Genomic DNA, 25,549 nt, shown 5'->3' on the forward strand with positions numbered 1-25,549 from the left:
ATTTAGATTAGGTATAAGGAAGAAATTCTTCACTATGAGGGTGGTGAGGCACTGGAGCAGGTTGCCCAGAGAAGTTGTGGATGCCCCATCCCTGGAATTGTTCAAGGCCAGGTTAGATGGAGCTTTGAGCAACCTAGTCTAATGGAAGGTGTCCCTGCCTATGGCACGGGGGTTGGAACTAGATGATCTTTAACGTCCCTTCCAACCCATAACATTCTATGATTCTATGATAATATAATGTGTGCTCAGTGCAGTTGTTCCAGATAGGTGAACACACAGGAGCTGCCTAGTGCAGTAGAAAAGACCTGTTGTGGTTTTGGCAACTTCTTCCTTTGGTTTATATTTTTCTGTCTCATATTTTTCTGCTCTTACTGCCGCTCTCAGGCCAAGTGGATACATCCTGCATTTTCACAGTCTTTTCATTTCAGCCTATCTCTGTTGCCTTCAGTGCATCTCCTCATTCTCTTTCTGCCTGTCTGGTCTCATGCCAACCTTCTGCTCGTAGTTTTTCCACCTCCGAGAAAATCTATATCCACTGCCCCATATTCTCCTGCCCGAGAGGAATGAGCAAGGTTTGTGTCTGTGCTGGAGCAGGTGGAAGGAGGAAGAGGAGCCATGCGGGTCGGTGGGTAGGATCACCACAGCCTTGGGGAGAGGGGCTGTGAGAGGTGAGCAGTGCTGCAGGAATCATCTGGGGTTTCAGTAGCCATCTTGGCTCAGCTCTGCAGGGGGCGTCCTCCAGCATGGCGGGAGGCACTGGGTGGACTGGTACCTCTCCAGTATCCACTGGAGAAAAGATAATGAATCTGGCACTGATAAAAGCTGTTCACCTTGTGCCTCTGGGTCGAGGAGGCTGGATTATGTGATGGGCAAGTCTGTGTGTATGTATTTCTGATGGGATTAAAGAGCTGGTGTTTGAGCTGAATGCTTCCCATGCTTTGGGCTGTTTGAAAAATCTCCCCTGGGGAAGGGAGGCGACTTCAAGTGGCAGAGTGTTTTCTTTTATATGAAATAATACAGAATAAGCTCTCATATTATAAGTCTGTTTTATTGTCTATATTTGCTCAGCCCAAATTAATTCAGTGTGTTTTCAAGCCAAGAGAGGCTAGCTGAGCCCCGCCAGAAGTCAACAGCAAATCTGGTAGTAGATACATTCTTTTCTTTCAGCAATGAAAACACATTGAAGATCAGGAGGAACAGCCTCCGGGGGAGGAAATTTTATCCTGGAAGGGAGACTTGGAAGAGTTTCTAACCTCGGGGCAGAGAGTCTGGGAGAAACAATGAGATGAGACATCTCCGGCTGCTGCTCTGCTCCCTTCCCACTCTCCTGAAACCTGGTGTTGAAACACTTTTTCCTCTTCTGCTGACAGGTGCTTATTATGGCCTGATTTTTGGTGAGAAAAAGTTTGGAAGTGAGCATTTTTGTTTCTCATTATCAGTGCAGGCCTTTTCCCAATTGCATACCATCCAGCACACTCCTACCAATTAATCTGCTTGGTATTTTCATCCCATGCAAACGCTACCGTTCGGTGGTGATGGGCCAGCACATGTGTCACCACACAGCTGTGGCCTTGCAGAAGGACAGACACCAGCACAGTGACTTTTTGCACCAGCTCACAAAGAAAAAGGGAATTATTGCATCCTGCAGTGTTGCAAAGGGCACAGACCTTTGAGCAGCGCTATTTTAACAAGGGGTATGGCCTAACATGCAGCCTCCTGCCATAAAACCAAGGCAAGAGGTGTTTTTCAAGGAAGTAAGGCATTCCCGCCAGCAGGTGCATCAGTGGGGATTACCTGGCCTCCTTCATCTGTTGCTTTCACCAGTCTTTAAAGGAGGGCAGAAGAACCTGGGAGGTAGCACTGGGGAAATGTGGTCCACTTTCCTCTTAGCAGGAACAGGACAAACCTGAAACAAAGCACTTGTTCAGGACAGCACCTCTGTCGTCACAGCACTGAAGTATGTAACTGAGCACCGTCCCGAGCTGGCACCTCTATTTGTACCAGCCATTCAATTTGCCCACCACTCTCCCTGTGAGCAGAGTGGCACAAGGACTTTATTTAACCACGTCACCAGAGTTGGCAGCAGGGGACTCTGGGCTTTTTTAAATAAAAAACCCCACATAGTTCACAGACCATTACAGTCTGTCTCACCCATTCAGCAAACACACATAAAAATAACAACCCTGCTGGTTTTTGAGATCCCTAGGGAGCTGCCTGAGCTAAAACCCAACACAACAGTAGATAATGCTGAAGGAATGCATGGAAGGGTTTCACAACATGAAGATGAAATGATTAACCGCCACGGCTGATCATCACTGGAATCCAGCACCCTGCAGCTACATGCCGAGCTGCGGAGTTTTATATCTGAGGAGCTGCAAATTGTGTATTGGCTGAATGATGGAGCTCTGCTGCAATGTCATCCCTTGGTGTGGTGTGAAAACCTACTGCCCGTTCCTTTGCGGCGATAAGAAAAATGAATGCCCAGACATACCAGCTCGATTAGCACTCAGTTTTCCATATATTCATAGCAGTAAATTAACCAGAGATAAAAACCAGAATACATTCATTTTTTTATCAGGATCGTCTCTCACACAGCCATCATGCTGCAGAAAGTTTCCCTTCGTTCATGCCTGGAGGGGTGGCCACTGCTGGGGTGGACGGAGCAGCTGTGGGACTCCATGCAGTTGTGGTTTTATGGCTGGGTATGACAGGGAATGCCACGTTCAGCTGCAATGGCAGCGGCAGTGTTGCAGGTAGAATGTAAATGACTACAATTAGCTGGCACGGGGGTTGATCATGTGATTTATAGTCCCATTAATAATAACTGTTCATTTGTTATTGCAGTATATCAACAGTGCTGCAGTCCATCAGGTCTATACCAGACGTGAAATTGTAGATTATGGGTGTGGAGAAAATTGGAAAAGGAGGAAGGAGTGATTTGTAAAATCTCCTGATCTTACATGTATAACAAATTTTCTTGGGGGCAGTTTGGTATCTATTATTTGCTGTATGAAAGCAGCAATATACCCTTTGAGCCACTGGGGACCTCTTATCTTTCATGCTTGCCACTGAAAAGCTTTTCCCCGTGTTGCTCAGGTTTGACATACAAAGCCACACCACACATAACCACTCTAAACAGCAGGTTAGTTAATGTTTGCCTCTGGGTGGAGGCACATGGAGGTGCAGCGCTGCCATGAGGCTGTGCAGGATGAACCCCAATGAATGTAGCTGCGGTGATCCCAGGTGTCCCTGCCTGGTCAGCAGGGAGTTCCCAACCCCAGGGGAGTTTCACCCTGCCAGGTAATTGCCAGGTGAGAGATGAGTTTGGTGCCAGGGTTTGGAGACTGGCCCAGGGCAGTAGAAGATGGGGGCAGCATATGAGGGGGGAGTGCGGGGCTCCCGGGGGATCCCTGCTTGTACCCCCCAGCCAGGGGGCTGCTGGCGCTATCTGCTGGCAACACTGCCACTCAAGAGAGCATCCCTGATGGACATGCCCTTCTTCCCCGGGCACAGTCTCCAGCCAGCAGCTTTGACATGCTCTTCGCTAACACAAGGGTACAGCACACAGCATGGGCCCTTTGTGTCTTGGGGCTTGTTTGGTCCGCGGTAGCTGTAAGTTGTGTTGCAGGCACAAGCAGAACTGCAAAGCCCTCAAGGGCAGCGCTGCCTGTGACTGCAGAGCCTGCCACCTGCCTGGGTTAGGGGACGTGGCAGGGCATGGCCTGGTCCCTGTTTTTCCACTTCTTATTACAACAATTTGGAGACCCGCGTGCAAGGGCCCTATCAGCAGCATGGAACAGCTAAAGTCAATGCTACTAAAAATTACCTTTTAAAAAACTGCCTCTGAGGCTTTCCAAAATGATTTAGAAAAAGTTTACAGGTGCCTTTCACGTTAAAACCAATAGCTGAAATACAAAGGCTGGCATTTCCAATATCCCCACAAATAACCCACACACACCCCACGAGAGTCATGTCACTGAAATATCACAAAAACCACGGCAGGTAAAGACAGAACAAAAGCAAAATACAAATGAAGGCCCCAATCCCACAAAGTTCAGTTCTCACAACTAGTTTAACTGGTGTGACCTCTCCCATTGACTCCTGTAAGACAACCAGCATGCTGTAAATTAAGCACAGGCACAGATGTTGTTCCTGAAAATGTCTATTTGTGGAACAAATTATTTATAATAGGAAATGGCATCTGTGTTAATTTAAGAAAAGCTGTATATGCACCAAGCGAGGATAATGGGTACTTTATAGTCTAAACTGGAGTGGGACTCAAGGTGAGTTCCTCATGTGCAGAGCGGTGGCTCTGCAGCCCCGGAGAGGCACGGATGAGTTACAGCCTTCCTACTTCTTGCCTTGAGGATGCTCAGTCTGTCAATCTATTGCCATGTCTATCACTCTTGTAATTTAGTAGGAGGATTTTTTGCATCATCAAGCCCCAGACTTGCCTTTTGCAGCTTACAGGAATATTTTAAATGTAAAAGTAGAAATCCTATGTGATAACCCTGAAATTCTTTTAGGAATTAATGGCACCCAATTTAGCTTTTAAGACTGCGGAACAGCAAAGAGGAAGGAGCAAAACTCCGGCAGTATAGGAAGAGAAATTTCATATTTTAAATTTTAAAAAGATTTAAGGTCTTTAAATCCAATGGTTTTAGTTAGAGCCCTCTGCATGCCTTCCTAACCTCAGCGGGGGATCATGTTGACTCCTGAAGTTGCAGAGGTCCATGAGCCTTAATGATAAATTTTGCAACACCTCTGACTGCAAGCTTTGCATTGCCAAGGAGCTGCTGTGCAGCTCGTGAGCCACAGGACTGGAAGGCTTTTGTCGTAGCCATGAATCATTATTTTTTCCTCCCTCACAGAAGATTCGGCCATAAATGCGGCGCTTGTCAGGGGCTGTACTTCAGGCATTCACTTTGCCTGGTAGGTTGTGATCCTCGTCCGCCACGCGTGGATGCTGCACACTCCCTCTGCGGCCCTTGGGACAGAGCAAGGGCTGCAACATTTAGCCCTTTGGGTATGCTTTTTTTACTACTATGCTGTTGAGTTCTAATAATTAATTGCTTACCAAAAGAAAAACCTTTGAGAAAAATATGAATGCCAGTTTGAAAAGTCATGGTTGTGTATGCATGGTTTAAATCAATAGCTTTTTCTTATTAATAGAATCACAATGAAGTAATTGGAAAATTCAGTATTGTGATGAATTGATATTTTTCATATAAAAAAAAAATGGAAATCCTGAAGGCTGATTGGATTAAATTGAAGAAGCCAATATTACAGAGTTTTTATGTGCTTTTATATGTGGAAATTCAGTGTCATCTAATTTTTGCTACTTTTTGTGCAATTTCATGTTTGTCGAAACCAACGCTTTCCAATCTTCTTCTCCTTCCCTTGGGATAGTCCAGTGTTAAAACCCTAAAACACACATAATTGTTCAGTAAAAGCATTTACTGGGTTTGCTTTGTTTATGGTCAAGATCAGCAATATTTGATAGCCTACCTAAATTGTCACAGATTCGATTTTTATGTAGTGTGAAATTATTGGAGAATCAAACCCTCCACCACGGCGGATGACTCAAGACTGCAATAAATACTCTGGATGAAGAATTCCACTATGTGTTCTTCATCCCTTCCTCTTATCTGCCAAACGCTTCCTCAGGATCAGTGGGTTTTGTAGAAAAAAGGCAGAAAACGGTGCAGACAGCAATGATCCCTCACCCCTGCAGTGATTGCTGCAGCAGGTGATTTAGGATGGTGCTGGTTGACATTGCTGGAACCAATGAACCCCACTGCCTTCATCAGCATCTGGTAATGGTGTGTATTGTCATAGTTAGGGCTAAGATGTCGTGCCAAATGGCATTTGCTTCTGCCAGTGTTGAAGGGTTTGCTTTTCTGTGGTTCTGGTTGTAAAGCTCAGGTCTTATGCAGCCGGGTGGCACTGGCCGCTATTTGTCATGACTGGAAGTATAGCAAATTGGTTGGGGGGGTTATGCAGTGTAAAGAGGACTCAGAAGTCAGCCTGGCCCAAAGCATGGTCTCAGCAGCGAAATAGTTGCTGGTTTTGCAGGTAAGAGGCTGTGAGGTCTGTGGGCTGTAAGATGGTACAGTGCTCAACTGCGGCCATCGCTAGCGCAGCACCTCCAGTAAAAGCGTGCAACCGAAAGGTTTCCCAGCGCTGCCTCTCGTGCTCAGAGAGCTCTTGCAGGCAGGAGCAGCAGGCTCTGGGGTTTAATGGGTCCTTGGTGGCAATTTCTGAGTGGTAAAAAGCAGGTTTGTGTTGGAATAAGACCTTTGAAATGAGACAACCTGTGGTGGTGTGCATTCTTATTTATGCGATAAATACACCATGATTTTTATCTTCAGTGACATACGGTTGCTTAAAGGCCTCTGAATTGCTGAAGAAAACTAATTTAATTGAAGTCAAACATGAAAATACAGGGCAGAACCAAATACTACTTTAGAAAGCAATTCAGTGTATTCAGCTGATCTTATTCTAGCAGGGGTTTTATTTTTAACTTTTTGATTATGGATTTTTATAGTGTCACATCAACATAAAGGGCTTTTCTTCACAGCGAGAGCAGAACAGAGGAAGTCCAAGCAAATGAGATCCAATGTCCTTCAAGGAGGCAGTGGTAAACATGTTCTCAAAGATGGAAAAGTTCGAATATAAACTAACTGTGCTTGCTGTGGGGAGAGAAAAGAACACAGTAGTTTGATTATATTTGAGAAGACAGCTGGTTGAAGACCAAAATCAGTATCGTTATCCCCAAAGTCTACCACAGTGATATTTCAGAAACCCATTCAAACCTCATGGGGCACAGACAAACAGACAAAAATAAATCTGGTGCTGATAGGTCAGTGTTTGAGAGAGTCCTGTTCTGTGGTATCTGTTTAATGCCAGACAGCAAAAGTCCTTCAGATCCATTCAAAGCCACATAGGGAAAAAAAAGGGTGGGGCGAGGGGGAAGGAAAGCATTTGGAGAGACAAATTTCCATAAAAGCTAATAATGAAAATGGCTGTGGTTGTTCAAGTGGAACTCCCGGGCACCGGGCAGGGTGCTTGCCTGGGTTTGGAGATCTGTGCAGGATTCTCCCCGCCTGGCTGCCACAGAGAGTCCAAGGAGCCTCTCTCCTTCCTCCATTAGCACTGTCTGTGGCTTGGTATTAGGAGCTTCAGATAAAATTAGTAAGGAGGCATGAGTCCTGTGATTCAAGCTACACTTGTTTTTCAGCTAATTGTCATCCTGCTAATGAATGCCAGATAGCTTTGCTCATAATAACAATACTTTAGCATCATGCTCTAAGTAAACCTTTAAAACAGCATATTTTAAGAGGATTAGAAAAAGGAGTGCTATTAGATCAAACCAAGTGGTAGAAATGCCAAGGGCTAAAAACGTTAATTAGACTTAGTTAAAGCTTTCAGTAACACAACTAAAGTTAGTTACAAAGTACACGCTTGCTTTTGATAGTGCATGTATTCTCCAAGTGGTCTCAACTGGATGTTGTCATACAAACATGTGTCTGGAGGCAGGGGAGCCGGGAGGAAGGGCATGGCTTTCTCTGGTTAAAACTGAACCCACATTTCTCTCTCCCACCCTCACGCTGAAGCACAAACTGTTGCTATGGCTGAACAAAGTTGAAAATCCAGCAGATATTCCTTCCCCTTCCATGGTCAGCAGGGAAGTCTAACACTAGTTAGGCTTGTATTGGGCTCTGGCTGCTTTGGCAGAGAACTGTTCACACCTGATCACCAGGATTTGTGCTGTTGGTGTCAGTGGCTATGGACCGGTCAGAGACCAATTGCCCCATACTCAGGTGCAGAGCAGCTTCACTCCACACCTCTGCTGTTGTATTTACAGGCAAGCACAGGTGACTTTTGTTCCCAGCCACTTGCATTCAAGGTGCTTTCCCATGCAATTTGCTGAATTAGAAATATGTCAGTAAGAGTGTAACAGGTCCTGCCCAGCCTTCAAGGTTAGCTGTTAGACTTGAAAAAGTAGTACTGCATAATTTTAAAAAAAAATAATAAACACAAATATGGTCTGCTTTAATATTGCTACAGATTATTTCATTCTAAGGCAGCTCTTTAAGGAAACACCTTTTGCTTTCTCATTTGTTGAGGATGAATTGGTACAGTAGTTCCCAGGGCCATTTATTCAATAGATCTCTAATAAATAGGTTGAGCTATTTGGCTTCTCTTTCTTGTTCTGACTCATTTTAGCTTCTGGACATGCAGCTCCATTCTGCCAATATTTTATGACCGGTTTTTCTATTTTTTTTTTAATGTATTGTGCAGGTGGTTCCATGAGCACTAGAACTAATGAAATCTGTTTTTCTAGGGCTTTGTATTTCATGCACAATTGACTTTCATGTCAAAGAAGGTGTAGGATCCCACTGAAGCTTTTCCTGAACTCGGTACGTTTATATTGGCTGTCTCCTGCATGCGTTCTCTAGGAGCCAGTAAGCCGAAGGCCTGCTAAGCCTTTCCCATGCAGTCAGCATGCTGAGGGTCCATCTCCTCTTCCTGGCCTGCTCTTCCTCATTTCACAAGACTGGTAGGAGCTATGTTACTACCCATCTCGTTCCCTCTCTCTGATAGCGTTGGTTTGAATCCGCAAGAACGTTCCAGCTCCATCCTAGAGGACAGACCAGTATAGATAGGAAACTCTGCCCCTTTTTTTTTTTTTCCTTCTTTTTTACTTGTTCAGTCTACTTGCACAGATTTCCATGTGCACATACAGGCTTCTGTGACACTTCATCTCGTTTGAGAGACACTGCAGACACATTGCACACTGTCAGTCTATGTGAGACTGCACACAAAAGACCTTACCAAGGAGCACCAAAGCCTGTGTCACGAATTGAACAGCTACAGAGACCTTAAATGATTTCTTCCCTGTTGTCAGCACCACAAAGCAGCAGTGGTTTGTATCACTGTAGGACACCAATCAAAGGAATTGAAGCAGAAGCAAGCTTGCAAATGCTAGGGGTTTCCTTCCCCCAGCATTTATAATGAAGGGCAGGGAGATGGTCCCAGGAATATAGCATGTTAATTTAATTAATCGAATGGGAGACTGAAGACTGGGGGTGAGTTTCATCTCACCTCAGCTGAGGCCTCCAGGTGTCTAATCTAAGCAATTGCCTGTGGGTCAGTGAAAAGAGATGTCTCTGTAACCCCTGTTACAAAATGTCCTGGATGCTGAAGATTAAAACAGACTCAAAAGATGATCAAACCAGAAAAAGGAAAGTCCATTTGGTGGACATGAAATCAAATGAACAAGACATCCAGGGTAGCAGAGGAACCACAAAACTTTCATGGGGCAGAAGGCACACAAGATAACTTTGGTGAGTCCTCAATAAGCAAGGGTGCACCTTACTAATTGCCATTACCCTAACTACCCTGGGAAGCTGTCAAGATTGAGGTAAGAATCAAAATGGATTTTATTCTCTGGGAAAAGAAAGTTAAGAAACTGGTTTCTAGACTCAGAACACAGACCCACCGAACCACAGCAAACCCGCACCATCGTAGCCATGCACCGCTCCCCAGAGCCACCTCTGGGTCCTGCTTGGCTCACTGGGGATGAGGCACCCCGCAGCCTGCTATAACCAGGACCTGGGGCTTGGACAAGCTCTTCTTTCTGGCACCATCCCCCTAAACCAGAAGCTTCTTCCTGATGCAGATCCCCTCCTGTGACCTTGTTGTGCCCTAAATGTATCCCCAGGGATCTTCCATAACCCAGAAGCTCAGTGGTTATTATCCTAACTTAATTAGGTTAGCAACTTATGTACCTCCTGTTAACAAAAAGCTGTGTGATACACCACCAGATTATGATGTGCAGACGTGCTTTCTGAACACGAGCTCAGGCTGGGTGAAGCAGACTATGTTATAACCCAGCTCATTAATAGACAGCTTGCCAGGTTACACAGATGCAGCCTTTTCTTTACAACCACACTGGTGAGTGAGACCTGAAAATCTCCTCTGCATGTACATGAATCCAAGTAAACCTACGAAGATGGCTTATACTACCACTGCAATGATAATAATAAATGCAGCTTACTGTCAGCTCTGGGCAGAGGCAATAGATAACAAGACAACCTGAGCATTACCCTTGTTAGGGCTCTCTGGTAAGGAGAACCTATCCTATGTATTGACTTTTCCATGCCTGTTGTGGTGGTGGGTAATTCAACAATTCACCTTTGATTCCCTCAGGATGCTCTGTCTGGGTTCTGATCAATGGCCCACCCAGCTGTTTCAGTTGAAGTCTGCTTTTAACTGGCCAACTATAAAACAGTCATATAAATTTCTGGTGTGCTCAGGAAAAAAATACTAGTGGTCAAGTGATGTACATTCCCCAGAGAATTTCAGCCAATTTGGGTTTGGAGGAACCAATTTTGGGTTAAGTTCTGTGAATCTTTCAAAAGGCCATCAAGTACTTTTCTGTGCAGTTGAGACAGGACAAAGCAAACCAAAAGACTTTTCCCAATGTTGAAGAGCTGCTCCAAGCCCTGAAACACCATGGATGTGGAAGCCATTGGCCGGAGGGGCCCTGGAGGAGGAACAACCCCTTGACTGGGCACGCTCTCACAGTACCTTTTCTGAAATCCCCATTTACACCATTTAACTGGTGCACGTAACCAACAACTTAGGTAGCTGATTTCCTACACTTTTAATTCCCATTTCAACTACATGCTTGGCAACTTTCTGTTTATGCTGCTGCACTGTCTTTAAAGAGGGAAAAGTAGCTCAACTCTTTGTTAATGAGGTAAAGGGCAATATTACTTCATTTAGAGATCCCCCGTGTCCCTCTGATATGCTCCAGGGCTCATGGCACTGGATTCTTCATGCATGTCCTGGTTTCGGCTGCAATAGAGTTAATTTTCTTCCTAGTAGCTGGCATAGTGCTGTGTTTTGGATTTAGCATGAGTATAATGTGATAACACACTGATGTTTTAGTTGTTGCTAAGCAGTGTTTATACTAAGTCAAGGACTTTTCAGCTTCCCACACTCTGCCAGCGAGGAGGTGCACAAGAAGCTGGGAGGGGGCCCAGCCAGGACAGCTGACCCAAACTGGCCAAAGGGATATTCTATACCATATGATGTCATGCTCCGTTTATAAACTTGGGGGAGTCGGCTGAGGGGCAGCGATTGCTGCTCAGGGACTGACTGGGTGTTGGTTGGTGGGTGGTGAGCGGTTGCATCACCTCTTGGGGGTTTTTTGTTTTTTTTTTTTCCTTCCTGGGTTTTGTTCCTCTCTCTCTCATTGTTTTACTTTCCATTACAAGTTATTATTATTATTATTTTATTATTTCAAGTATTAAACTGTTCTCATCTCAACCCATGAGTTTTCTTACTTTTGCCCTTCTGATTCTCTCCCGCATCCCACCGGGGGAGGGGAGAGGGTGAGCGAGCGCTGCCAACTGGGATTAAACCACGACAATGCAGGAAAGAGTAAGATCCATGAGGAAGGGGTGGCACTTGTATGCCACTATCAGTAAGTCAAAGACAAGAGACCCCACACACACTTCACACGATGGATAACCAAACCTTCAACCTTCGAAGCATTTGACATTGCTGTCTTGATCTTTTGCCATTACTGTTCTCTCACATAAAAAATTGGAGAAATTGCTCTGCATGATCTCGATCTGCCCAAGTCCTCCTTCAGGAACTAATGGTAGTTCTACCAGTAACACAGAGACATCTCTTTTCACTGTGGAGGCGACTGCTGGTCTGTAAGTCAGCCCTGGCTGAGGGAAGCACACTTAAAAAAAAGCGTAGGTAAGCTAAGCTTAAATCTTTCTTCAGGACTGCTTTATAAGTGACTTTGTGTTTTAAAATAGATGTAGTTGAATGATGCTCATTTTTAAAATCAAGCTATCTCTAAGTTTTTATCATTGGACAAGGTGAAAAGTTATCAGTGTTTAACGAAACAGATGCCATCAGGTGGGAGGGAAACTACAATATGCTACTGGATTTATTATTGTAATATCTGCCAGGTAACATGAATTTCTTTTCCTTAACAATTGATAAAATTGGCTTCTTTTGAAGCAGGCACCTAAAATTTAGGAAGAGGACACACTTCTCTGTCCTCTGGGGAAAAAAGTACCCTGTGGCTATACCTAGTATAATCTCCAGGCATTGAAGGGCTGAGGGAGTGCTGTGTTACCCACCATCCTTCTGACTTTTCCTAATTTCTGAAAGTGTGTTGTAATGTCTTAATACTATTTTAGGGTACCTGTATATAATATAGCCATATTTCAGCTATATTAAAATAGCAATTGATAGTAATTTGCCTATTATTCAAATAACAGACATGCATATTATTGTGTATGTGTACGTTCTTAGTACTCCCAGCTGTCAGATACACATACATATTGCATACTTCAGGTTGCCTGTTAACAGCAGCTGTCTTCTCTCATCTTTACCTGTTTCTCCTTTTCATACTCGTTCCATGGGTGGGAACGTCATAAGCAAATTATTTTTACAAAGAGAAAAGTTCCTTTCTGATGGTATTGAAAGAGAGAAAACTAGAGATTAAATGTTTTATAGAGACTTAGATAAACTCCTGCAATAACAACAGGGGAACTTTGCCTGTCTAGAATATTATCCACACAGCTAGTAATTACTCTCCTCCTTGTTCCTTTGGGAAAGCCCATGTGTCAGATGCTCAAGATACTTAGATATCCAAGGACCATGTGTATTACATACTCTATACTGCAAAAATGCAGTGGCAAGCATAGATTCAAATGATCTAATTAACCCAACAATAAATAGTTTGTCTAGAGGCCGTTTTGAGTGGAGGGCAACACTAATGAAAAAGATAAAAAGCCAAAGTCACTTCTGTCCCACTGCCGCAGTATGAAGCCTGCAGCTTTTCAAAACTTAAACAAGGAATTTTGATCTTGAAAAATATGCAGTGAGGATGCTTGAGCGCGTAAGTCCCTCTTTGAATGTGGAAAGTGTCACAGATAGGCACAAACCATGGAGTTTTTTTCTTCTACTTTTTTGCAGAGACAATGAAATGCATTTAATTTTAAAGAGATAATAATTCACTGATGTTTTTCGCAATTAAAATATTACTGCAAAAAGCCTGACTTAGTGACAAATTGGTTCAAGATAATGATATATTTATAAGCGAGGAGGAAGTTAGATGTGTATCAAAAGTTATAAAGGCTTAATTATTTTCAACCTTCAGCAGTGTAGATTCGAGGCAAGGGAAGGAGGCTGAGATGTTGTGCTCTGGCAATTTAACGTGCAAAGTGGCAGCTGTCTGGCGCTTGCTGAAAGAGACAGAAAGTCAAACTCAGCCTTAGTAAGGCTGATGGGGAAGGTGGTGTTGGAAACGTGACAACCTGCACAGGCATCTCCTGAGCGGATCCGTTGCTTCTCTCATTCATGCCACGTCTCTGCAGTCTGTCACTGGCCCGGTATGTGGGCATGCAGCTGGGGCATCGGGAAGTTGCCTTGGCCGTCTCCCTTTTATCTGCAAATGGGAGAGCACATTTCTGCGTAATTTCAGCTGGAGGAAAGGAACAGGGAAGGAACACTTTTCTTTCTGGAGTGAAAAATACCTCTGCTGTATAGGTATGTACTGTGCATTTATCCAGGGTGTATATTGCACCTTTTAAAACTGCCAGCAACCCTCACTATTGTAAGATACTTCTGAGTTTACTTTACTGTTAGAGAAATCGAGCCTTTCAGGTCTTACTGAATAAACCTGAAAAGGAACAGGCAGTATTAGCAATTACTTTTTCCACCTTTCATGTTCCTGTCAGTGATAGCTATGATGCTTGTTGGTTTGCCTTTAAATGCAGGCTTTCTTAGGGGAAAAAAATAAGAGTGGAATTCATCTCGCAAACTTTAATTTATGCAAAAGTTCAGCCTACTCTAGCTTAGTTATCCCAGCTCCTACTACAGTCCGTAGAGAGAGAGGAGCGGCTCTAAAGAGCTCAGCTCATGCTAAGGAGGGAGGTGCCTTTTCTTCCTTAAGTGAGGACTAAGCCACCAGATCAGACTTGACTCCTGTTTGATGAATCCCACCCACGCGTCTTCCCAGTCCTTATCTCGCAGAAAGGTTGCGGTGAAATCTGTTTGATAAGAGCCTGCTGGGGCAATACTTGCAGTTCATCATTTGCTACAAGTCTGTAGTTGTAGCACAGATATATTTAGAAGGAGCTGTGATTAAACTCCCTTGCCAGCTCAGATCCCAGGAACACACATGGGGAAAATAATCTTAAGATTCACATCTCTTGTATTTGCTTATCCCACCCTGGATGCAAACAGACCAAATCCTGTCTGCAATGGCTTTCAGCCTACGTCAGGTTTCCCCTCAGCAGGACCTTGCAGCACAGCTCTTTGTTCTCCACCAGGCAGGCTGGAGCACAAGGCTCCTCTGCATGGAGCATAGGACCTCGGACCACAAGAGTCTTCTCAGCTTGATACACTGGCAAAAGGAGCCTGTGCTGAGGAGGAAAAGGGTAATGGCAAAGAAAATGAAAGAACACGGTTACTTTTTATAGATAAGACTCTTCAGCTTAGCAAAGACATGGAGGTATGATAGAGGTCTGTGAAACACTTAGAGATGGCAAATAAGGAGTGAGTATACTGTATTTCTTGCACTAGAAGGTTTATGGCTGCTGTACTGTAGAGATTTAAAACCAGTGGAGGGAAGTACTTTTCCCCAGAAAATACAACTAAATGTGGGGCTTATTGCAAGAGCCCAGTAGTGTGCCTAAGCTCAAAAACTGTCTGACAAGTCCACGGAAGCTGGTGACCAGCAGTGACTCTTAAACATTGAGGCTTGGCCAGGAAACCTTTTAGTGGATGGGTTCTGAGGGATAAGATCATCTCTCGTCCTCTTGTGAGTGCCTTTCCTAAGTATGCAGTATTGCCTTGCCTCTAGGGTTGCACACTTGCCTGTAACCCCAGACTGTATTGCTTTGGTATGACCCAGTATAGCCTCATATGTAAATATTCAGAGTATCCAGACACACATTTCTGTGGCTTGTTGCACCGTGTTGGATTATAGGCTTCAATCAAAAAAAGGTTTTGAGAGATGTACAGGGAACAGGGTTGAAATTTGATGGAGGCCCAAGTTTGAGAAAACCATGTGAAAAATCTAGCCCTTGTGCAGCTTCTCTTTCAGTCTCCTACGCGGATACAGAGCCACAGTTGCATACCACTTTTGAATATTTCCAGCCATGCGTATGCAAGGAGCCGTCTGCCTGCATGCACCACTGGAGGCCGTTTGACCTTGTCATTGCACATACAAACCTTGGCACACCTAAATAGCTGACTCCTTCTCAATCATTTCAACCTTTGGAGCATGGCTGCACACAGCATGTGTGCGCTTCCACATGTGCAGCCCAGAGTGGTTGCTGGGCCGCCCTTGCCCCGAGCACCCCTCCTCCTGCCCTGGGTGTTGCACTGCAGCAAGCTTCCTAACATGGAAATTTCAAGCCTAAACAATAGAGGAGCTACCCAGGCAAATGGTTTGGATGTCAGCTGCGTTACATTTTGTGTCATTTGATATCCCAGGGTCTGCGAGGGTGTTCTGTGGCGCCTGGAATCACTTTCTGAGCAGGTGCGTGCCACTTGCTCCTGCTCCCTCCTTGCTATTTTTCCGCCAGGCAGAAGGGGATACGACAGCGGGCTTGGGCACTCCAGCGTGGGGATGCTGGCTCCTGTTAATGCTGCAGCATATGCACAGGCTTTGCTTATATGTCCTGCCAGTCATACAGACTTCTTTGCCCCCCCAGCCCCAAATGACTCTTGTCTTTGCAAAGTTGTTATATGAACTGAATTCAGGGGTGTCTTAAGGTTTGCACAGATCTGTTTCTGAGAGACGTTAGGAAAGTAATGCAGAGCACATCAGGATCATTGAAGTCTAAAGCGGTTTCTTCACTAGCCGTGTTTTGGAGAGAGCTGCTACTGGGGCTGGGAAGGGTCTCGGTGGCTGTGCTCGTGACACCCAGGCTTGTCGCTGTCACCTTGGGTGGCTTTCCTTGAGCCCCCAGTAGTTGTATGGTGCTCACCAGGAGGACAAGCAGAATATCCATTTTCCTGCTGTTGCTCGAGTGAGGGTCACCTCTTCCCTCTGGGGAACTTTCCAGACAGGGAACGTCCTCCACTCCCTTATTCTGATAGCTGGATCCAGTCCTGCTTGCCTTAGATAAAGCAAACTATTTTGGCAAATTGCAGAAACAGGGGAGGGGGAATATGCAGAATAAAAAAATAGATGCAAATAGTTACATCTCTCTGTCATTCAAAACAATGTCAAATGGGCACAAGCTTCCATTACAAAAGTATGAAAATGTTATCCAAGTCTTGGCAGAAAAAGTGCACTTTCTTCAGAGTGACTGGCAGTGCTTCCTCCCCGGGTCTCTCACTAGCAGAACCATGTTCCAAAATGGATTTTCATGCAACAGCAACTTTTTTTTGCAGGAAAAAGTTTCTTTGTTTTCTCAAAAAGCTCTTTTTTTCCTAACAAAAGAAACCAGCTGTCTCATGTATATCCCAGTCTAAAACCAGTTTAAGGTAGGCCATCTTTTGCTCTTACCCAAAGCCAGCTATTGTAGAGATTAGGTCAAATCCTATATAGCTACCTGCTTTCACTGTTGCTCATGGTATGTCTGTTCTATCAACTAATCTCATCTCGGGACACTTCAAAGACATTTGCATTTGTGCCTTGAGTAGTTAATTAAGCTGAAGAAGATGGAAATTAGTAAAGGAATTATCAGGTGAAGGACTTGCTAAAGGGAAGGTAGCAATACATTGTGTTGAAAGAAGAGCTCCTGGGCTGGAGGGAGGTCCCAGTTGGGGTTCTAAAAGACAGGCCTAGAGCCCAGCCTGGTTAACAGCCCCATTAAAGACCGGCACAAATTATAAGAAAGGTGTTTATTAAATTAATTAATGACACAGTGCTGGGAAAAGTTGTCACTACTGAAGAGAATAGTGGATAACCATGACAACCAAAATAATAGAAATAGGGTGAAATTCAGTATTCCAGTGTGAGGCATACAGCTGGGAACTAATTGGTTGGAAATAGCAAAGGAGAGAGTTGGGGACGTACCAGTTGGTGGCAGAAAGTCTGTGAAATGCTAATGTGATGCATTCCTTAAAAAGATAAGTGCAGTCCTTGCAGGATTCACAGTGTTATTTCCAGTGAAGAAAAGGAGATGTTCTTTGTAGTTCTGACCACCCACAGTTAAGAAAAGTTAATGACAACCAGAAGAGGTGAAGAGAAGAGATAGTGGAATGATCAAGAGGGCTGGAGTCTGTCAGGTGTGAAGAGGGGAAAGTACCTTTGCTTGTGTAGCAAGGCAGCATGGATGCTGAGAAAATATGGGACTTCGTGTATAAATACCTCAGAGACTGAACACCAGAAAGCAAAAGCAAGTATTGAAACTACAGGACCACATTAGCAAAGACCAAGTGGATAAAGAATGAACTTAGACCAGAAATTAAGAAAAGGAGCCCACCGATCTGAGGAGATGTTCTGGACTAGCCTTTCAGTAGGAGCAGGGAGGGCAAAATCTCTAACTGCTCTTGTGCTGGGCACTAATCAGGCCTAGGAGAGTACTAAATTGGATGATTGTATGGCAGAGCTAGCACTTGTCTCATATTGACCCACAACATCTCTTCAGTCCTGTGTTCCTACACTGTTCCCAGCACACACACACCCAGACGCAGAGTGCAGAGGAGAAATCAGATAGAGGTATTTGGCTCCCCATTAAATGCAAAGTGGCTCTTTGGAGAGAATCCTAAAAGTTTAGAAATTGTACTACCTAAAAGCATCATAATTCTTGCATCCTGGCACATTTGTTCACACTGTTCATCCTTTGGCTTCTAGGTAGAAGTTAACTTTATCTCCATTTCTTTGGGCTTTTTTGCAATCTAAGTCTTGGTTTCTCATGACGCCTCTTAGGTCACAGCCACCAAACAGGGGCGATGTGTAACGTGGGACAGACATTGTAGAAGAGAGTGATCCAGAATATGTAGGGAGGGACTGCGTTCTCCAGGGTGGATCAGGACTGAGGAAACAGCTATACAAGAGCAGCTGTTTCACAGGAGTGTGAAACTGTGAGGAGAGAGGTATCTCCCAAGGAAAATGCCATCAGGGTTGCTACATGCAGGGCTATTTGTACGTGGAGCCTAAGCCACTTGGTCTCACTATGGTTATTTCCTTTGGCAGCATCCAGCTAAGGTACAAACTGGAGCATATCACTGCTGTTGTATTAATATCAGCTCTTCAGCGCAGGCATGGGTAGTACTTAAATTAATAATGAGTAATAACAATTTTATAAATAAAATATCACCGTACTTGCTGAAGTGAATAAAATAGACATGAATGCATGTCGTGGTTTGACCTCAGTCGGCAACTGAGCACCACACAGCCGCCCACTCACTCCCCCCTCCCCCGGTGGGATGAGTGGGAATTGGAAGAGTAGAAGTGAAAAAACTTGTGGGTTGAGATAAAAACAGTTTAATAATTGAAATAAAATAATAATAAGAATATACAAAGCAAGTGATGCACAATGCAATTGCTCACCACCCGCCAACCAATGCCCAGCCAGTCCCCAAGCAGCGGCCCCCCCGGCCAGCTTTCCCCCAGTTTATGTACTGAGCATGACGTCACATGGTATGGAACATCCCTTTGGCCAGTTTGGGTCAGCTGTCCTGGCTGTGCCCCCTCCCAGCCTCTTGTGCACCTCCAGCCTTCTCAGTCGGTAGAGCATGGGAAGCTGAAAAGTCCTTAACTAGTGTAAGCACTACCTAGCAACAACTAAAACATCAGTGTGTTATCAACATTGTTCTCATCCTAAATCCAAAACACAGCACTATGCCAGCTACTAGGAAGGAAATTAACTCCATCCCTGCCGAAACCAGGACAACGCATTAGATTTGGATTTTAATGGCTTAAATCTGTTGCTGAATTCTTCTCTTCTAATAGTAGTTTGACCGCAAGAACAGCTTTAAAACTGGAGAAGCAAATTGGTATTGGGATGTGCAGCAGTGTATTAAATGGGAACTCAGCCCAGGAAAATACTGTGCCTCAGACCGACAGGGCTGGCCCCAAGAGGGAGGTCTGCTCTAGTAGATGCCCCCATGCTGTTTCTTTCCCTGCTTTTACTGCTGTACAGGACACCACAGAGTCAGCTTATTTTTCTCTCCTGTTCTTAGTCCAGTCTTCTTGAAACACGATAGCAGTGTTAATGGTGAGCGTATTTCACTCAGCCTCCCTCCAGAGCTGCAGAGAAGCTCCATGGCTCTGGCCCTGCGTGAATTCCACCACAGCCTCATGTGCGTGCTCAAACTTGAGAAATTGCAATACAGTATTTGATACTTCTTCCTCCTCACATTTTTGCCCCCACCTCCGGCTGTCCTGAGTTTATGGCTGCACTACAAGGCCCTCAGACCACAAACCTAGCTCGCCACGCAAAGCTGTCCAGCCAGCAGGAGAGTTTTCATCTTGCCCCTCTGCTGAAAAACTTTTGTAGCATTTGCACGAGGCCAGCACTCCTGCAGCTGTAGAGCACTGCTGCACTACATGGTTACAGCATAAGTCATTAAGAAGCATGAGCAAAACTGAATTTTGCTGTCCCAGGGTAGAGCAGTCTGCTCTTAAGAAAAGAAGAAGTAGGGGAGAGCTTGGAGCTGGAAGGTGGAGGCAGGGCAGAGCCCTGGGTGCTGCTTCTGCTGCTCCAAGGGAAAGTGAAGGGTTAGAGGCTTCCATCTTGAGCTGTGCACCCTGATGCCTTTCTCCTCCTCTTATGTCTGACTTCCAGATATAGGTAGAGGTGGTTGCCCAGAGTCTTCACCAAATCCAATCATCCAATGCTAAATCTGCCTTTAGGAACAGATTTCTTCTTAAAATCTGATTTTGGAATTAATGGCATCATCTGAGCAACATGTTTTCCTCCCTCATCTCTTCCAATCTGGTACTACTCTTTTTCCAGTTGTGCTTAAGACTTCTTGAACTGCAGTTTTCTGCTTAAGGCTTTAATAATATTCAGTTCAAAAGTCATTCTGTCACCTTTCTCCAATTCTCATATTTTTTCTAGTATGCCTCTAAAATTTGATGGGTTTTGAAGAAAGTCAGATCTGTTGCATCCCCAAAGAGCATTTGGACGTTCTTCCTTCAGTGACCTCTTCATTCCCCCCTACATCCATTCCCACTCCATCATTATATTAGTTGAAGAAACTCCAGTGTGTTCCAGACGTTGAGTGATCTAATGGTATCAAAGAGCTTGAATAAAGTACTTGGTGGTGGGGGGGTGAGGAAGGCGGAACTCGAAACTTTCCATCTTCAGAGACAAACTGCGGGTCCCTGCCTTGCTGTTCACAGCTTCCCAATTTGAATCCAGAGTTGTGAAAATGTGGAAACTGTGAAAATATGAGCTGCGAACACTGGGAAGCTGTGAAGCGGGGAAATGGGTGGGGATTTACAATCTCTCTCGAATGCAAAGGTTATAGATTCTGGTTGAAAACTTAATTCTCTGAGAAGTAAGTTTTTGTCATTACAACAGCAAGAAAAACAGCGGCCAAGGTTGCAGAATTGTCTTGGTTGTAAGAAACTTTCATTTCTTTGCTCATAACTTCCTGGCATTTTTGTATTTGAGGCAGAAGTTTTTCAGACCTGGCCTCTGCCAAAAGGCAAATTTCATTTGAGCAAAGCCGGTTGTCTTGTTTCTGAGCCTGGAAGTGAGAGGCAATAATAATAATAATAATAATAATAATAATAATAATAATAATAATAATAATAATAATAATAATAATAATAATAATAATAATAATAATAATAATAATAATAATAAAACAGACTCCCATTTCATTTTTTTTCTTTTGAATACTTTTGCAGCAAGAGTGTGAAAGGTGATGTTTCATGTAGGAACAGCCTTGACTGAGGAGCTGTGCCTTTCATTGGCCCAGAAAAATTGAGTTGGATTTGTCTGAAATACTGGCATTAGAAAATCACCTGCTTAGCAGGCAGCGGTGAGGAAGAACTCACCTGTTCAATGGCTCTTTGAGAAGACTTTTTGAAAGAGGGGAAGCCCAGTCATGGATTTAGCGTGTGACTCCCAGGAAGGTATCTCTGGGTAGTATGCTTCCATTGTAAAATTCCTGAGGCTGGCAGAAGCTGAGAACATCCGTGGTTTTTCAGCATGGGTCCAGAAAATACATAGCTGCTTTCTTGTGACTCAGAGTGGAAACAAATGCATCATTTCAGAGGGAAGCTGGCCCTGTGAAGAGCCACCTCAGGTGTTTGTGTACCTGCTTCCAGGGATGGGAGTGCAGCAGTGACTCCTGGAGCAAGCGAGAGCTTTAGAGTTCCAGCGCTGGCTACTCATGAGCCCTTTCCCTCCATCCCTGCCGTTCCCGAGGCTAACGAAGCCACGTGTTATGGTGCATGAACGCCGACATAGGTTGACCCTGTGGCTGCTGGCCTGGGGAACATGGTGTCAGCAGAGCTCAGGGGCCTTAGGGATGTGTCCAGGATGTGATGTGGATGAAGCTGCCTGCATGTGCTCGTTCCCTGCCTGAGCTAATCACTCTAATTGTCCTTTGGGAGTCAGGGCAGACCCAGCAGTGGTGGACCAAGTGAGAGTTAATAAATCCAGTGGACCCACTGGGTGGTTATTTTACCTTCTTATAGAAATAGTGGGACAGCTGTATTATTAGAGGTTTCCAACCACCGAGATTACCTAAAGGTCCCCCACCCACCATGGCTACAGATAATGGGGTGCTTCCCCTAGAATATATAATTGCTTCTACCTGAAATCAAGAAGGACAGATGCCTGAACTGTGGTTCAGCAAGTTGTTTTATCCTGAGGCCCTGCACATCCTTAATCTATGACACATGTCTAAAAAGGTTGGATATTAGTAGGCAGGGAGTGTCAAGGAGAAGATGCAGTGTTAATCGGAGATACCTGTGCTAAGTGTATGAGCGGTGCAGGCTGAGATCATGAGGACCAGGGCAGTTAGCACAAGCTTCTGTGCATCCCTCTTGACAAACCCCACTTCTTAATGCCTTCTAATGCTGCAAAATGTGCATTTAAATTCTCTGCCAGGTCAGCTATTAATCCCAAACACATTGAGGCTTAATTGCTGATTAATTTTCCCTGGATAATGTAGATTTTTTTTTTTTCCTCAGTGTGTGAAATCTAGAAGAACTTTGTGAGAAGCAGCCACAAATGAGTTGACTGTAATTGGTGTTCTCTCACTTAGGTGAGAAGTAACGGTTCATCAGTTCTTAATTAACTTGGACTTTTTCGAGAGCAGTTTCCAATTTTTGACAGAAGGATATACATCTTGTTTCTCCTGTAGTGATACAAAGAAAGTTATTTTACCTTGAATTGACAAATTGGGCTGCGTTTGTTGGTGATTTCTTCCTTCTGATGGCGAGTGCCAAGCTGCATGTCGTACCTGGATTGCTGAGCAATTTATTCAGTTAATGTTGCTTGTCACAGGGAAAAGAGCACTGATTATACAAGAAAGAGAGTTTGAGCTCAGTTTAATTAAATTATGAATGGGTAACCAGCAGCGCTTGGAGTGATACATTAACATATGAAGCAGCTTTTAGATATCAGCATCAGAGAAACTTTGTATTTTGTGTCTGTTGTAGGTGAATGACATTTCTGTTCATTGTACGGGTAGGAAGGCCGTGGCAACAGAAAAATGAAGCCATCTCAGATTAGTCAGACCCAAAAAAGTGTCCTGCCAGGAGAAATTGTCTGCCTAGCAGTTGTCTACTTGGCTTGCGAGCCCAGGAGTGAGCCCATTCAGGAGACGCTGCAGGGGAAGGTGACCATGCAACAAGAAAAGGAGACACTGCAGCAGGATCAGCCCCGAGTCAGCTCACAGCAGTGCCAGACCGGGCGGGCTGGGAGCTCAGGGCTGCAGCAGCCCTGATGTGGGCTTGCCCCACTGTGATCTCCTTTGCCCATGCTCATGTACGACGCTAAGGTGAGAGAGAAATGCTGGATGAGAAGCTTACAAGTTGTAAATCATCCTCTTGCAGCCTTTCACCTGTTGGTGGAGTAGCCAAAATTTCCTAGAAGTGGGTGCACACAACTGCTATGCTGGCGATGGAGCCATGGCTGTAAGAGGGGATACTTGAGCACTTTGCAGAAGCAGAGCAGTCTGCGTAGAGGCCGATGAATCAGGGTTACCAGGATGGGTGCTATGTATGTGCCAGTAACACTTGCCAAGTTTTAGTTACATATTGTACAATTATTCAGTGTAGATGAGGCCTTTTGGCAAAAGGAAAGTTCTCACCTGTGTTAGCACCCTGCAGATCATAGTGATAATTTTGTCACAAGAAAAAATTGCCATGTGCCGCTGTCTTTGGGACTAGCGATGGCTGAACTGTTTGAGTGGGAGGAGATACAGACTCAAATGAGTCCCTTGGGCAGGGATGAGAGGCCCCAGGCTTTGCAGAAAGTTTGTCCTACCCAGGCAGAGAGCTCCCCTATGGCAGCTGGGGCAGGGGAATAGGAGTTGGGACGTGGACATGGGGAGACGGCAGGGGTCGAATCGCCCTTTGTCTTGAGATTCAGGAGGAGAGGCTTTGACAAGCCCTGTTAGCACGTGTGGCAGGTGTTTCTTCTTATTAAACTGAGATCCTTTGGCAAAGTACTTTTTAATGGGATCAGCTTTTGATTTTTTTCATATTGGGAACCCCCCATTAGAAGGTAATTTTATAGGTGGCTTAGGTGCCTCTAAGAGCCCACTGGCAACACACTTATACTGGTGTCTGTAGGAAGAAATCAGATTTTAATAGGGAAGGTGGACAAACACATGTGGATCAGTCATTTGAGAGATGGAGGGATCCCAGTACAAATGTTTGGAGATACAAGCTGCCAACCAGGTCAAGCTGAATAAGAATAGATTTCTTCCAAAAGAAATTCCAAAGAATTTCTTCCAAAAGAAAACCACAGTTTTTATTCAACATTTTAGATAACACATTTTTACTTTCTGCATAAGTGATTAAACCAAACTTCTGCTAAGACCTAGTTTGCTCACAATCTTTTGAAAGCACTTAAATCAAATTTTAAACTATTAAACAGTACGTGATTGTGGCTGGAGGAAGCTAGCCTATTAAGGCTTGGTATCGGTTTGTTAAAATACTACAGGCAGTTTCAGTATTAGCAGCCTGTGGTGCAGATGCAGAGGGTGTTTTCACTTGCTTGATCTGCTTGTTGAGTTGTAGCTTCATTCAAATCTGAGAATCCAATGAGAGATTATTAATGTTGGAAAGCTTGTATGGCTTTTCCAGTCTGTGAATATAAACAAGACCCATGGAAATAAGCTTTACTAGTTCTAAAATTTTAGAGGTGCTTAATTGTAGTCAGTGCTGTTCCCTCAAAAAATACTTTGTTTAATAAAGCTTTGTACGTGCAATAGTACGAAGCTTAGTACGAAGCTTTTCTTTCTTTTCTTATATGCCTAGCACAGTGAAGTTAATTTGTATACATAAATACATGCTGTTTGATTTTAATTGAATAACAGTTTCCTTCCAACATGAGCTTATCATACATCACAAAAAAAAATGATAGTAATTTAGATTTAAAAAATAGTATAATCAGGTTTGCTTCGAAAAGGCCCTAAAAAGTACAAATGTAATTGAAATGAAAATTATTATTTAAATCATTTTTCCTCTCACTGACTTAAATGATGATTAAAGTTGCTTATGTAAATCAATAAATTGAATCAGGCCAGTCCTGCTATGAGTTCTGCACTGTGCAGTCTCAGAGAGCCTGAAGGTAGCTGGCAGTTGAGAGGATGGAAATACCTAAAGATGTTGGTAGGGGAGGAGTCGAATCTGTCATTTTTACTCTGCTGTACTTAGCAAGAGAGTCGCATTTCTGTCACTTCTACAACCACTGAATCTAGGGTGTAAAACCATTTAAACAAAAGCAGGATGCAAATCCAAATAAGCGAATGGGATGAGAACCTCAAACATGATAATGTTGGCCTCAGTTCAAAAACACTTGAGCACAACCCTGTCTTTAAATACATAATAAGACGTGTCTGTTTCTGTTGCAGTGCTTGGGACTCTGGCACATGCTTTATGGGCTGCACCTCAGAGCCAGGGTGGCTGCAATGACTAGGGCTGATGGGGGCGTCTCTGTGAAGGGTTGGCACCGTCACTGGTGGCAGCCCTGCTCCATCTCACCAGGGCTTTGGAAATAATGCGTTGGAAAATAAGCATTGAGGCAGGAAAGAAAGGCAGCTCAAACAAGCTGCACTGATTTCTCCAAAGGCAGCTTCAAGTTGTGCAGTGGATCATGGTGTTTTTGGGTCAGTGGGGATGACGTGGTCAGGGTAAAGCCACGTCCTCTTCAAGTAAATGTGCTGCCCCAAAGAAGAGCTCATGCCTGCAGGGACCTTATCTTAGACTGCTGTGCTTTGTGCTTCAGACATGTATGTTGTACTGGAGTCCTGCTGGCTTCCCCAAATTATCAGTGCCTCAGCCAACAATGGCAGCCTTCCAAGGAAAAAAGGAAATTTGGGGGGGGGGGGGGTGTTTGTTTTTAAATTAAAG

The 25,549-nt window shown here is 44.3% G+C and overlaps 1 protein-coding gene across 1 annotated transcript in view; it reads left to right on the top strand.

Moving 5' to 3' along the window:
- Positions 1-25,549, top strand: part of GPC1 (glypican 1) — a 116,257-nt gene that overhangs the window by 60,837 nt on the left and 29,871 nt on the right. The window lies entirely within an intron of this gene.

Source organism: Aptenodytes forsteri, unplaced genomic scaffold (genome assembly GCF_000699145.1).
Source record: "Aptenodytes forsteri isolate BGI_AS27 unplaced genomic scaffold, ASM69914v1 Scaffold278, whole genome shotgun sequence".
Classification (NCBI taxonomy): Eukaryota; Metazoa; Chordata; class Aves; order Sphenisciformes; family Spheniscidae; genus Aptenodytes; species Aptenodytes forsteri.